The sequence below is a fragment of the Ursus maritimus genome, unplaced genomic scaffold (genome assembly GCF_017311325.1).
Source record: "Ursus maritimus isolate PB19 unplaced genomic scaffold, ASM1731132v1 scaffold_10, whole genome shotgun sequence".
Lineage (NCBI taxonomy): Eukaryota > Metazoa > Chordata > Mammalia > Carnivora > Ursidae > Ursus > Ursus maritimus.
In genome coordinates, this window is record NW_024423344.1 from 78020146 (window position 1) to 78032230 (window position 12085).

Here is a 12085-nt window from a genome sequence, read left to right on the forward strand (position 1 = left end):
AGAAGCTGAGCGTCTGGGGCCAGCTCCCTGCAGCGAATACAGAGACCCCCCCCCCACTGTGTTTAGTGTGCTACCTTGCCAGCCAGCCCTTCCTGGGGACCACAGTATCAATGTCACGTATGCAACGTACATGACTCTGCAGCCCCAGAGCTGTCTTTACCTCCCGCTGCGGGCCACCCTCCTGTGTCCACTAAGATGCTCTGAATCCCCATGCAAGAGCCTAGACCGTGGTTGACTCCTCTGCTAAAATATGGGTTTCTCTGAGGCAGAGCAAACAGCCCTACAGCTTCCCCCTCACACACCCTGCATGTGTTCACCGAGTCCATTTGGGCTGCTGTACGAAACACCATAGACTGGGGACTTCATCATTGATCTCTCACAGTTCTGGAGGCTGGAAAGTTCAAGATCTAGGGGCCGGCACATTCCAACACATTCCATTACTTTGAGAGCCGCTGCCTGGCTGCCCACGCCCTCCTTGCTGGGTGCCCACACACCTTTCTTGGCTTCCTCTTCTGATAAGGACACTAATCCCATCATGGGGGCTCTACCCTCATGACCTCCCCTAAAAAAAATCACCTCCCAAAGGACCCACCTCCAGATCCCATCACAGTGGGGGTGAAGCTTCAGTTTTAGAGGATTCTAGGGGAGCACAAGCATCTAACTGTAACAGAGGTGATCCGTCAACACTGCCCCACCACTGGAGGCCAAGCACACAGGCCAGCATGGCCGGGGGGGGGGGCTCTCCAGGAGCGATGCCGCCCTGCCCTCGCTAGGAGCTCAAAGGCTGCCCGCATGAGGACTTCTTGTCACTTGACACCTCCTATCCAGGGAGGTTGGAGATGGTCCTGGAATAAAACGCTTCTGCCGTGAGAAACAGTGCACTTTGCTGTCTATGCTGATAGAGACAACCTATCTCTAAGCCCAGCAGTCCACGCATTTCTGCGATGTGGCTACTGCACAGCCAGTAGCAAACTCTGTTATCATGCGGTATCTAATTAGTGCTGGCGAAACAGAAGTGACGTCACAGCACACAGGCACCTGACAGCTCCCACAGTAACTAAAAGTACTGCAGTTGAAGTCAGAGCAGATTCACTAAAGATAGCGTCACATCTGCAAGAATAGCCCCATGATATGATCGTGGTAACAACGTGAGTCAATGGAAAGAAGGTTTGATTCCACAGTAGAGTGAATGTAAACCACACTGACATTTCTATCTCTGGTCTGAAATGCACCTAAACTTTCTTGCATATATAGGTTCATGTGAGAACAAGGAGAATCGCTGTAGCCACCGAGAAACGATGGGGGCGGAAACGGATGAAGAGCCCTAGGATCGGTTCCGCACACTTGGGAGCTGTGGGTCGGCCACTGCGTGAGATTCAGGCCTGCGGAGATTAATAAGAGCTGATTACTGCCATTGAAGAGATAGCATCTTAATGAGTGACACATCCTAAGAGAAATAATTAAATGTGTAAACAATCTGATTGATCGATCACCGTTCATCTCTGAATACTTTCTCTTCCTTAGTTTATTTTATTATTATTTTTGAGCGTAGTTGACACACAGCGTTACGGTAGGTCCGGTGTAGCGATGTGACAAATCTGTACCTTCTGTTCACCGCACAAGCATAGCTGCTGTCTGTCCCTCCCATCGCTACGTTTTTATTTTATTTTAAATTTACATATGTTAGGACACTTTCTGGCACCCGGGTGTGTGAGTTCTGACCAATGTATAGAGGCCTGTACCCCCCACAGTGAAGATACAGTACAGCTCCATGTCTCTCAAAATTGCCTTGTGCCATGACTCCGAGGTCAAAACCTCCAAACCCTTAATTGCTGACAACCCCCCATCTGCGCCCCATCCCTATTCTTGTCCCTTTTCCAGAACGCCGTTCAATCGCACGATACAGTGCGCCACCTTTTGAGACCATTTGCTTGGTCCTGCCACGACAGACTTGAAATGTAGGGCTGGTGTTGTGGGTAATTGTGTTCTTTAGTGTCCCAGCGTACCGCAGAATCCCAGTTTATTTACCTACTTCCCAGCTGGAGGCCATTCGGGTGGTTTCTACTTTTTGCTGATTATGAGTGACTATAAACATTTGTGTATAGGTCTTTATGGAAACATACATCTTCATTTCCCTTGGATAAATGCACAGGAATGAGCTTGCGGGATCACCTGATGAGTGTGTTGAGCTTAACTGAAATTATCAGACCGTTTTCCGGTGGGGCTGTGCCTTTCACATTCCCAGCAGCAACATAGGAAAATCCCAGTTGTTCCGCACCCCATCAACACTCGATACTGTCAATGTCTAACTGACAAACTTTCCTGCTTCAGAGGACAACACCAAGAAAATGAAAAGATACCCTACAGAATGGGAGAAAAGATGTTCAAGTTATCTACCTGACAAGGGTCTAGTGACCAAATATGTAAAGTACTCTTACAATTCAACAACAAATTAACAAATAACCTAATTAAAGAATGAGCGAAGGATCTGAGTAGACTTTGTCCAAAGAAGATTTACAAATGCCCGACAAGCACATGGAGACATGCTCAGTGTCATTTGTCATCAGAGCAATGCGAATCAATTCCACGGTGTGGCACCACTTCACACCTACAGGGTGGCTCCCCTCAAAGGACAGGTAGTAACAAGTGTTGGTGAGGGTGTGAAGCAACTGGAACCCCAATACATTGCTGGTGGGAATGGAAAATATGGCAGCCACTGTGGAAAATAGTAGCAGTTCCTCAAAAGTATCCCATAACTTTTGGTATGTCATACTTTTGTTTCCATTCATCTCAAAGTATTCCCTAATTTCCCTTGTGATTTCTTCTTTCACTAATTGACTATTGGGAGTGTGTAGATTAATATCCACATACTTGTGAATCTCCAAATTTCCTTCTGTTATTGATTTCTAATTTCATTCCGTTGTGATCAGAGAGCATTTTAGGGTTTCAATCCTTTTAAATTTATTGAGATCTTATTAAAATTTATGGTCTAACATGTTGTGTGGCTGGAGAATACTCCATGTTCGAACCCTTGAGAAGAATGTGTATTCTTCTTGGATGAAATGTTCTGTGGATGCTGGTTAAGTCCAGGTGGTTTATAGTATCGGTCACGTCTTTTATTTCTTTATTGATCTTCTGTCTGGTTGTTCTATTTGTTATTGGAGTGGGGCATTTGAAATCTCCAACTATTATTGATGAATTAACTTTTCTCCCTTCAGTTCTATCAGTACTTGCTTCCTTTATTTTCGGCTGTTTTTGGTGCATATTATTTATGATTGTTCTATTTTCATGATAGACAGACACTTGATCAAATTGTTCTACTTCGCGTCTAATAGTACTCCTAGCTTAAAGTCTGTTCTGTCCTATATTCGTATAGCTGTTCCAGTGCTGGGTTTTTGTTTTTGGGGGGTTTTTTTGGTTACTGTTTTCGTGGTCTATCTTTTTCCATCCTTTACTTTCACTATATTTGTGTCTTTGGATATAAAGTACGTCCCTGGCAGACAAGATATAATTGCATGATTTTATTTTTATCCATTCTGCCTATCTCTGCCCTTTGACTAAAGTGTTAATCCATTCGTATTTTATATAATTACTGATAAGGGGGGATTTACATCTGCCCTTTTGGTAACTGTTTTCTAGGTACCATCTTTTTTGTTTCTCTATCCATCCATTACTGTTTTCTTCTTTGATAAATCTATATTTTCTAGTGTACCATTTTAATCCCTTTGCTTCTTTTATTTTGTTTTGTATATTCTTGGCAGCTGTCGTAAGGACAACCATTAATATCCTAAAACCATCTGGTTTGGATTAATACCAACTTAACTCCAATTGCACACAGTTGCTGTGTAGCTTTCTTCCCTCCCCTCTTTGTGTGGTGTCCTACAAATTGCTTCCTTACAAATTGTATGGCCATCACCACAGATTTATAATGATTGCGTTATGCTACCTTCTTTTAAATCAGGAAAAAAAACTTAAAAACAAAAAATACTTTTATAGTCTTTCATATTTATATAGTTACCTTTACTGGTGTGTTTTTATGTCTTTGTGAGGATTTGAGTTACTGACCAGTATCCTTTCATTTTAGCCACTGAAGGACTCTAGTATTTCTTGTAGTCTACCAGTGACAAACTCTCAGTTTTCGTTTATCTGGGAATGTCTTAATCTTTCCTTCATTCTTAAAGGATAGTTTTGCTGGATATAGAATTCTTGGTTGACAGGTTTTTTTCCCCTCGTCAGCATTTTGAAAATATCATTCCACTGCCTTCTGGCCTTATGGTTTCTGAGAAGACATCTGTCACTCTTACTAAGGATCCCTTACATGTGATGGGTCCCTTCTCTCTTCCTGCTTTTGAGATGCTCTCCTTGTCTGTCTTTCCAGAGCTTATAATCTAAATGCAGATCTCTTTGAGTTTATCCAAATTGGAGTTTGATGAGCTCCTTGGATATACAGATTAATGTTTTCCATCCCATTTGGAAGGTTTTCTGCCATTGTTTGTTCAGATATTCTTCCTGCCCCTTTTTACCTCTCTCGGCATGAGATTCCCATCATGTATGTGTTAGTGTGCTTGATGGTGTCTCATAGGTTTCTGAGGCTCTGTTTATTTTCCTTCATTCTTTTTTCTTTCTGTTTCTGAGAAGGATAATCTCAGTTGATACATCTTTGAGTTCACGGTTTCTCTCTTCGGCTCAAATCTGTTACTGAGCCCTGGTGATGGACTTTCCAGTTCAGTTATTGTACTTTTCAGAATTTCTATTTGGGTCCTTTTCTTCAATAATTTCTCTCCCTCTGTGATATTTTCTATGTGGTGAGACAGTCTTCTCATACTTTTCATTAGTTCTTTGAACACATTTTAGATAGCTGCTCAAGGGACTTTGTCTAGAAAGTCCTATGTCTGGGTTTTCTCCAGGATTGCTTCCCACCCACCCCCCATGTGTTCTCTATACTTTCTAGTTTCTTTGCACATCTCATGATTTTTTTTCTTGAAAACTGGAAATTTTATATAATACAGCGTGTCCACTTTGGAAATCAGATTCTCTCCCCTCCTTGGTATTTGTTGTTGCTATTTGTTTAGTAGGTTTCCTGAACTAATTCTGTAAGTCTGTTTTTCATCTGTGTAGCCACTGAAGTCTCTGCTCAGTTAGGCCAGGGGTCGGCTAATGGTTGAACAACTCAGTTAGGCTAGTGGTCAGCTAATGGGTGAACAAAAACTGCCTTAAACAGCTGGAGCCAGCACATCTGCTAGTCTTTGCTGAGGGCCCAGTCTTCATTGTTCTGATTGAGACTCAGCCTCAAACTGAGTTTTGGTTACTTGCACTTCTGAACTATTTCCTATTTGGGGGTTAATTTTTCCAACTGCAGTTTCACCCCTTCAATCAGGAAGCATTTTAGAAGTTTTTCTTTTAAAAGATTTGGCCAGAGGATTTTATATGGCATAGATCTAACAGAACATGGATATAATATCATAATCTTAATAAGAATTATTTTTTCCAATGAATAAGTTCTTTAAAAACAGAGGAGGAAGTCAGGTGGAGCAAGGTAGACATGCAGCTGCTGGAGATCTTCTGGAATCTGAAAGAGACCCCTTCCTTTGTCCCTCTTGAGCCCATATTATATACTAGTTAGCGTGGTTATGACAGGTGCTCTGGTATTCATGTTACAGATGTACGCACCTGTGCCTTCCCTGGGTCGTGGGCCCCTAGAGGGTGCGTGCCTTTGTCACCTGTGCTTCCAGGATGCTCTCAGTGGATGTTTCCACAGTGGTGGTAGGAGATTGGATTTCTACACCCAGGAGTCTCCCCGGTTTGTTCATAGCCTGAAATATTCATTTAGATTCAGTCCTCAAAATGGACTAATTCATTCTTGTCCCATATGCAAGGTTTGAGAGGATTCACTCTGGCATTTCGTTAAGGCTACAATTCATTTTGTAGAAATCACTTTGTAAATCAGCCTGATTATTTGGCTCAGTTTATTTCTGAAATTTTTGATATGAAAGAATTTACTGCCAAACATGAGACATACTGTGATTCAAATGCACACGCAGAAGCAGACCTTCCAGAACGAACAGAACCAGTGTGCTCCCTAAGCTCCATTTCTTTGCATCATTCATTCCCGATCCCAAACGTTAGTGGGATAAACCAGCGTCCACTCTTGCGTGCCGCAAACTCGGATCACTGAGAAAGTGGGGAAGGCTCTTGGCCCTTCAGTACACATGGAACACAGATTAGTGACTGGACACCAGCAGTTTATGGCCAGGTGGGAGAAAAGGGGCAAGGAAACAAATCAATACATAGGTGGTTGGTTCTTTAGGAACCTTCTCCAGAGCAAGCGCGTAGTAAAGCCACAGATGCGACCTCATCCCACGTGACTCCCTGGAGAGGGGAACGTGGTTGGTTGAGGTTCAAAGAGCCGAGTTCTAATTACCAGTGTAATTAGAGTAAGAACATGTTGCTCACTGCAGAGGGGCCAGCCCCATGCCTCTGAGAGAAAGCGTGTTTAAGAATTCCCACGGAGTTGCATGGGAGGAAAGCGACCCCATGCCGAGCCGCCAACATGGTCTTCAGCTCATCCTATGTAATTTCGTGCCACTGTTTTGAATGTGCTAACAAGGCTCATTATTTTTAGCCACGTCAGCCAGGGGATCAGAATCCTGCATGGGTGTGCTGCTTGGGGCAGGGACTTGTTTTCACATGACTCTGGAAACAGCCAGAGGACGTCCCTTTTGTGGAGGGGGGAACTCTCTCTACTTGCAGCCCTGTTTCTCCTGCAAATCCACCCCTTTCAGCATTTGAAATCAGGAAGAGGCAGAGGGTAACATAATCAGTGAGCAGTCAGTGTGGGTGGGAAGCTGAGCCCCTCCTCTGGGGCTGGAACCGTGGGGGGCCTGAGGCAGCTCGCAGTCGCAGGGAGGGCAGTCCCTAGGGACACCGAATCCAGTGCTTGGCCATACCGTGCACCCCCCATACTGGACGTCCTGGCACAGCCTAATGGTGTGAAGCCCAGTTACAGGGCTTGAAGGGCACATCGAGCTCCCAAGGCAGACTGCTTTACCTCATTGCCTCTTTGCTCCAGTGGAAAACAGGGATGATAATTGTGCCCACCTCACCTCACAGGAGTGATGTGTCTATTGCCTTTCCACTCATTTAACAGGTAGAAAGCCTATGGAAAATGTCAGCTCTTACCACTGTCTGGGCTGCATTGGGTTCAAGCTTTGGTGCCGGCATTGACAATGTCCAATGATTCCTGTAACCAAGGCTATGGTAATGGGAGGGGTTGAGGCCCTGGGAGGCACGTGGAGGCCTTTGGTTCAGACAGGATTCCCTGTCTCCCAATGAGGGAGAAATGCAGATTAAGCTTCCTTTAAGAGCAATTTAGGAGATAAAGTGAATATGACATGGAGGTCATTGGAAGCAGGTGGTGAGAAGTAAGGGAATGAGAAAGACTTGTGGGGCTCTGGCTGGGACACAGTGGTCCACTGACATCCAAGGGGGTGTCCACAGGGCACAGCGAGTGGCTCGAGCACGGTCGCAGACTGAGGAGTAAGCAGCCCGCAGATCATGTGTTTACGCAGTGAGCATATATGGGCAGCCTCAGGGGTCAGTGGAGGGAGAAGCACCGACCGTAATGAACAGGAGGGAGGGAAAGTGACCACAGAGGGTGCTGTGGAGCCCCCAGAGGACCCTCCATAAACCAGAGCCCCAGAAGCCATGGGGACAGGGAGCTGTCCACAATGGACATGGCTGAGAGACCCAGCCACGCCTGCTGGTTCCTTTGAAGTCAGCAGTGGAGTGGGGATGGGAGGAAGCCCGGGGTGTGGGGTTGGAGGGGTGAGCACACACTGAGCAAAGGGAGGGAACGATGGCAGCTGGATGAAGTTCCTGGTCTCAGAGCTGGAAGAGACAAAAGTCAGGGCAGCACGGGGCTTGGCAGGTGCCCTAAGGGGAGTGCCCCTTCTCTGCAAGTGCCCCTGGACTCCATGTCGGCCTACCCCGTACATGTTGGCAGAGAGGGTGATGTCTGGCTGGACAGCTGCGTGCCACAGGGGTCAGCCTCCTGGGAAGGCTCCGTCCCGGCAACTCTAGTACACACCCCACTTCACAGAACCCCAGCCTCCGGGCGGTGGGAAGGCCAGTGTGCGGGGTGCAGGGGGACATTGGCATCCTGGCAGTGTCCGTGGGGGAGGCGGGAGCCCAGTGGTTGCTTTGGCTCTTGTTGGAAAACTAAACAAAAAATATTGAGATTAATCTTCCCGAAGCCTAATTTTTAAATGACATAAAAGATACATCTCCAAAGCCAGACAGGCATATAAAAAAATAATTTCCATAGATCTGGTTGCTGGACATGAAAATGGAGCCAGACAGTTCCAGGCAGGAGGACTGGCTCTCACTGGGGCAGTGGGGCGGGCAGTCCCCACTGACCCCAATCACAGGGTGCTCACGTGGGCTTGCCGATGGCTCTGGAGCATGGCCCTCATCACATTCCGCCGGATGATTTCAGAGAGCTCTGGGGGAACCCAGGGGCCCGGGCTTGAGCCACATCAGCCAATAGGTGTCACCCTGCAATCCCCACACCACGGCATCCTTGCTGGATTTCTGCCCGAGCGTAAACATCTCCGTGGAAGCTCTTTGAGAGAACGCAGGCAGGAACATTCACAAGCTCGTGCCCCGTTCTGTAGGGATGACGCACGTCAGACTGAGTTTGGGTTGAGGACGATTGCTGGGGGAGCAAACGCCACAGGGATTATAAAGCCCATTCCCACCCCACCCCGGTGACCTGGGCCCTCCCTCGTCGCCCTCCTGTCTGTACTAATCACAGTGAGGGGCTGCCGGCTGGCCCTGGCTCTTCCTCTCATGTTGATGGATCTATCCAAGTGGTCCGCCATGATTATTATAGGGTTTTCTTCCTTAATTGATTAAATCCAGAACTGCCATTAGGGCTTGGTTTTAAAATCCACCCCTCACTGATGCTTTATTTAAAAACACACCTTTTCTGACCTCTGTGTCAGCCTGGTGCTCGGAACTGTTTAGCTGCCCCGAGCGCGACACATGGAACAGGGTCGGGCAGACCGGCTGGTGAACGCGGCGCTTTCCTGTAAGGGAGGTGCCTCATGCTTGCGGTCAGCCTGCATTCCAGCCTCGCTCCCAGAGGCTCGTGTTCTTCTTGCTCAGCCCATGTGAGTCTCTGGGAGGGGTGTGGACTCGGCGGGGGTGCCCGCCCGCTCACACAGCCCTGCACAGACTCCCGAGGACGGCCCCTGGGTTTTCAGAGAAAGAAGGCAAGGCAGACCCGGTGCCACCCACCTTTGCTGTCTTCTCTCCACAGCTAGAAAAACCGCATCGGGTGCTCTCAGCAAGGTTCAAGGTGTTCGGGACGGCGGGGTGCTCGGTGGCCTGGCAGCGCGTGGGGACGAGCTCAGAGAATGCGGGGGTTGCAGCGTGGCTGCCACCGGGGAAAGGGAGCCGGGCGGTGATGCCGAGCCCCCCCCGGGGACCCTGACTCTGACAGTCACTGTTGGGGGGGACAAGAGCGGCTCCAGGCCCCGGTGCCTCAGGTGCCCCGGAAGGCTGGCCTTCTGAGCCGGCACTGCCCGCTTGCTGTCTGGGCGCCCGCACCCCATCTTCCCATGGAAGCAGCTTGCTGGCGGTCTGCTCTCTGCCACTCGTCACACACCGAGGGCCAGGCCTGGTTTCTAATGGCTGCTTGTCAGCGAGCTGCGTGCCGCTGACTGCGCAAAGTGTAGGTTTGGCCGCCTTGATGGCTCTGGTAATGGCTGTGATTACACCCTGTGCATCTTCCTCCCCAGCCAGCCTTGCAGCCGCGCGGCACCTTGTGCTGGATGGGGCTCTGAGAGCGGCTTGATATCAGGCTCGCTGGGGCTGTAATAAGCGGCTCGGGGTCGGGCAGACGCAGCCGCAATATTGCTCTGCAGTCTGCGGGGTAAAACACATCAGTTGCATCCATGGGCACTTTCCTGAGGCACGTCTCAACTTACACGTCTGCCTGTATCAACAGGAAATGAATGAAGGTAGGTGAATGTCTTGCCCGCAGCCCAGAGCAAGAAAACCCACACATGACTGTCTCCCACTCAGGGAGCCGCAGGGTCGGAGCACGTGGGGAAGATAACTAGAACCTGCGTTGTGTGCCGTGGGGGCGCTCCTGTGCGTCAGAGCGGGTGCGTGTAGCTCGGGTGGGCTTGCGTTTCCTGCAGCGCTGTTTGCACTCTCCCGGCTGAGGTGGGAAGCCGCGTTCCTTGTGTGTGCTCCGATCGCCGGGCACGGGGTTGTCTTCTCCCCTCCCCAGGGGTGCGTCCGCAGGGAAAAGCCCTCTTTCTCATGCTTGTCTATGGCATGCGGGCCCCTGGGCGTGGCCTGGAGGAAACGCCGTTTGCACAGAACACACGGGCTCAGGGGTCACAGGTGGGGTTTGGCCCGCAGCCAGGTCTCAGACCTGATGCGAATCACCTCTCCTGTCCTCTATTCTGACGGATGTGAGGGACCCGCTGGGTATCCTGCCACAACATCCTGGCCCCCACCCGCCAGGTGCAGCACCAGGATGTGCCAGCCTCAGTGTGAGGTGCTCAGGCCTCCTGCACTTCCGACCGGAGGGCTGGGACTCCCGGGCTCCCGCAGCCTCTTTGGGCTAAGTCACTGCAGCGGCTCGCTTAACTCAGGAAAGCACCGTGCCTGAAGTTAAACTCTTATCCACAGTTTATAAGCAATTACTCTGATGAGGCTCAAATCATAAGCCTGCTAAGGGAGGGAACATTCTAGAGAACCCACAGGAAGTCAGGTGAGAGGACCAAGTACAAGCTGCAGTATTTGGGTTCCGAGGGTTGAGCGCAGTATCTGGGCAGAGAAGGCACAGGCTGGTTCTTCCGTCTACCAGAGCAGCTGGACACGTCCTTGTGCCCCCACGAGGACAAGGCGAGGCACCAGGCGCATATCAGATACCAGGCCCTCCTGCGAGGATTAATGAGGTGGTCCAGAACCAGTAAAATGCCTCCCCTGCGTTAAGGATATAGGAGGTTTTGGTCGGCGGCACGCTGGGTCAGTGCCTTACTGGTTATCCCAGGGGGTGGTGGACAGGGGGGCGGGGAGGGCAAACTCTGAAGTACACGAGCCGATTCCCGTGACCTCAGCGCATCCACCAGTGCAACATCGCGGAGACACGCAGCAGCCCCAGCGGGGTGCTCCCCATGAGCACTCCCGCCATCGTGAAGACTGGAATCTTGAGTTGGTGTCGGCCACGTGTGTGTTGGCGCTCCGTCTCGGTCACCTTCACATCTGTCCAGTGCTGTGTTGTAAGAGGGTGAGTAGATGCGGGTTAGGGGCCCGACCGGAGCCCTCCTGGTGGCCCTCCCCCTCTCACTTGCCCCCAGAAGGCTACCAGCCCACACTCATACCTAACCTCACTCAAGGAAATGGTGAAGGGATACGGGCATATTTGGGCAACTTATCAGTCAGCAGACCTTCTGTCTGACACTGAGTGTCTCTATGAGTGTCTCTCTTAGCTCGTGTCTTCTGCGGGTCTGCTAGCCTGCCCTGAAGGACTTCCTACGCGTCACTGACCAAGTGTTGGATCCCGAATTCAGGATGGGCTATGGAGCTAGCTTTCTGGCAGTTCGTGGACAACAGAAGCTCAGGTTGGCTGAGTGTGCAGCAGAAATGTGGGGGCGTGGGAAGGCAAGGCACCGTCCCGAGGATGCCGCGTGTCGCCAGGGGAGGCAGGGCAGAGACAGCAGTCAAGGGGTCCCCGCCGGGACGCCGGGCACAGGGGAGCTGGCGGGCCAGCCGGGCGGAGACCCCAGTCTGCGAGGAGTGAGGAGAAAGCAGAGCAAGAACATGGCCTGTGGGCAGCAGACAGGATTACAGTATCTTTCTTCTTCATGGTCCTTGCATGAAAGTCTGAGAAAGAGCAGCCAACGTGCAACAACGTGATGAAAAGCATGGCAGAGACGGCAGGGTCCCTGCCGTCGGGACAAATCCAGTAAGGAAGCAGCTCCCACGAGCACCTCAGATGGCTGTTGTGCTAGCACCGAGGACCCCTGGCCAGCGGTCGTGGGCCTGCGCTCTCAGAAACCCCCCCCCC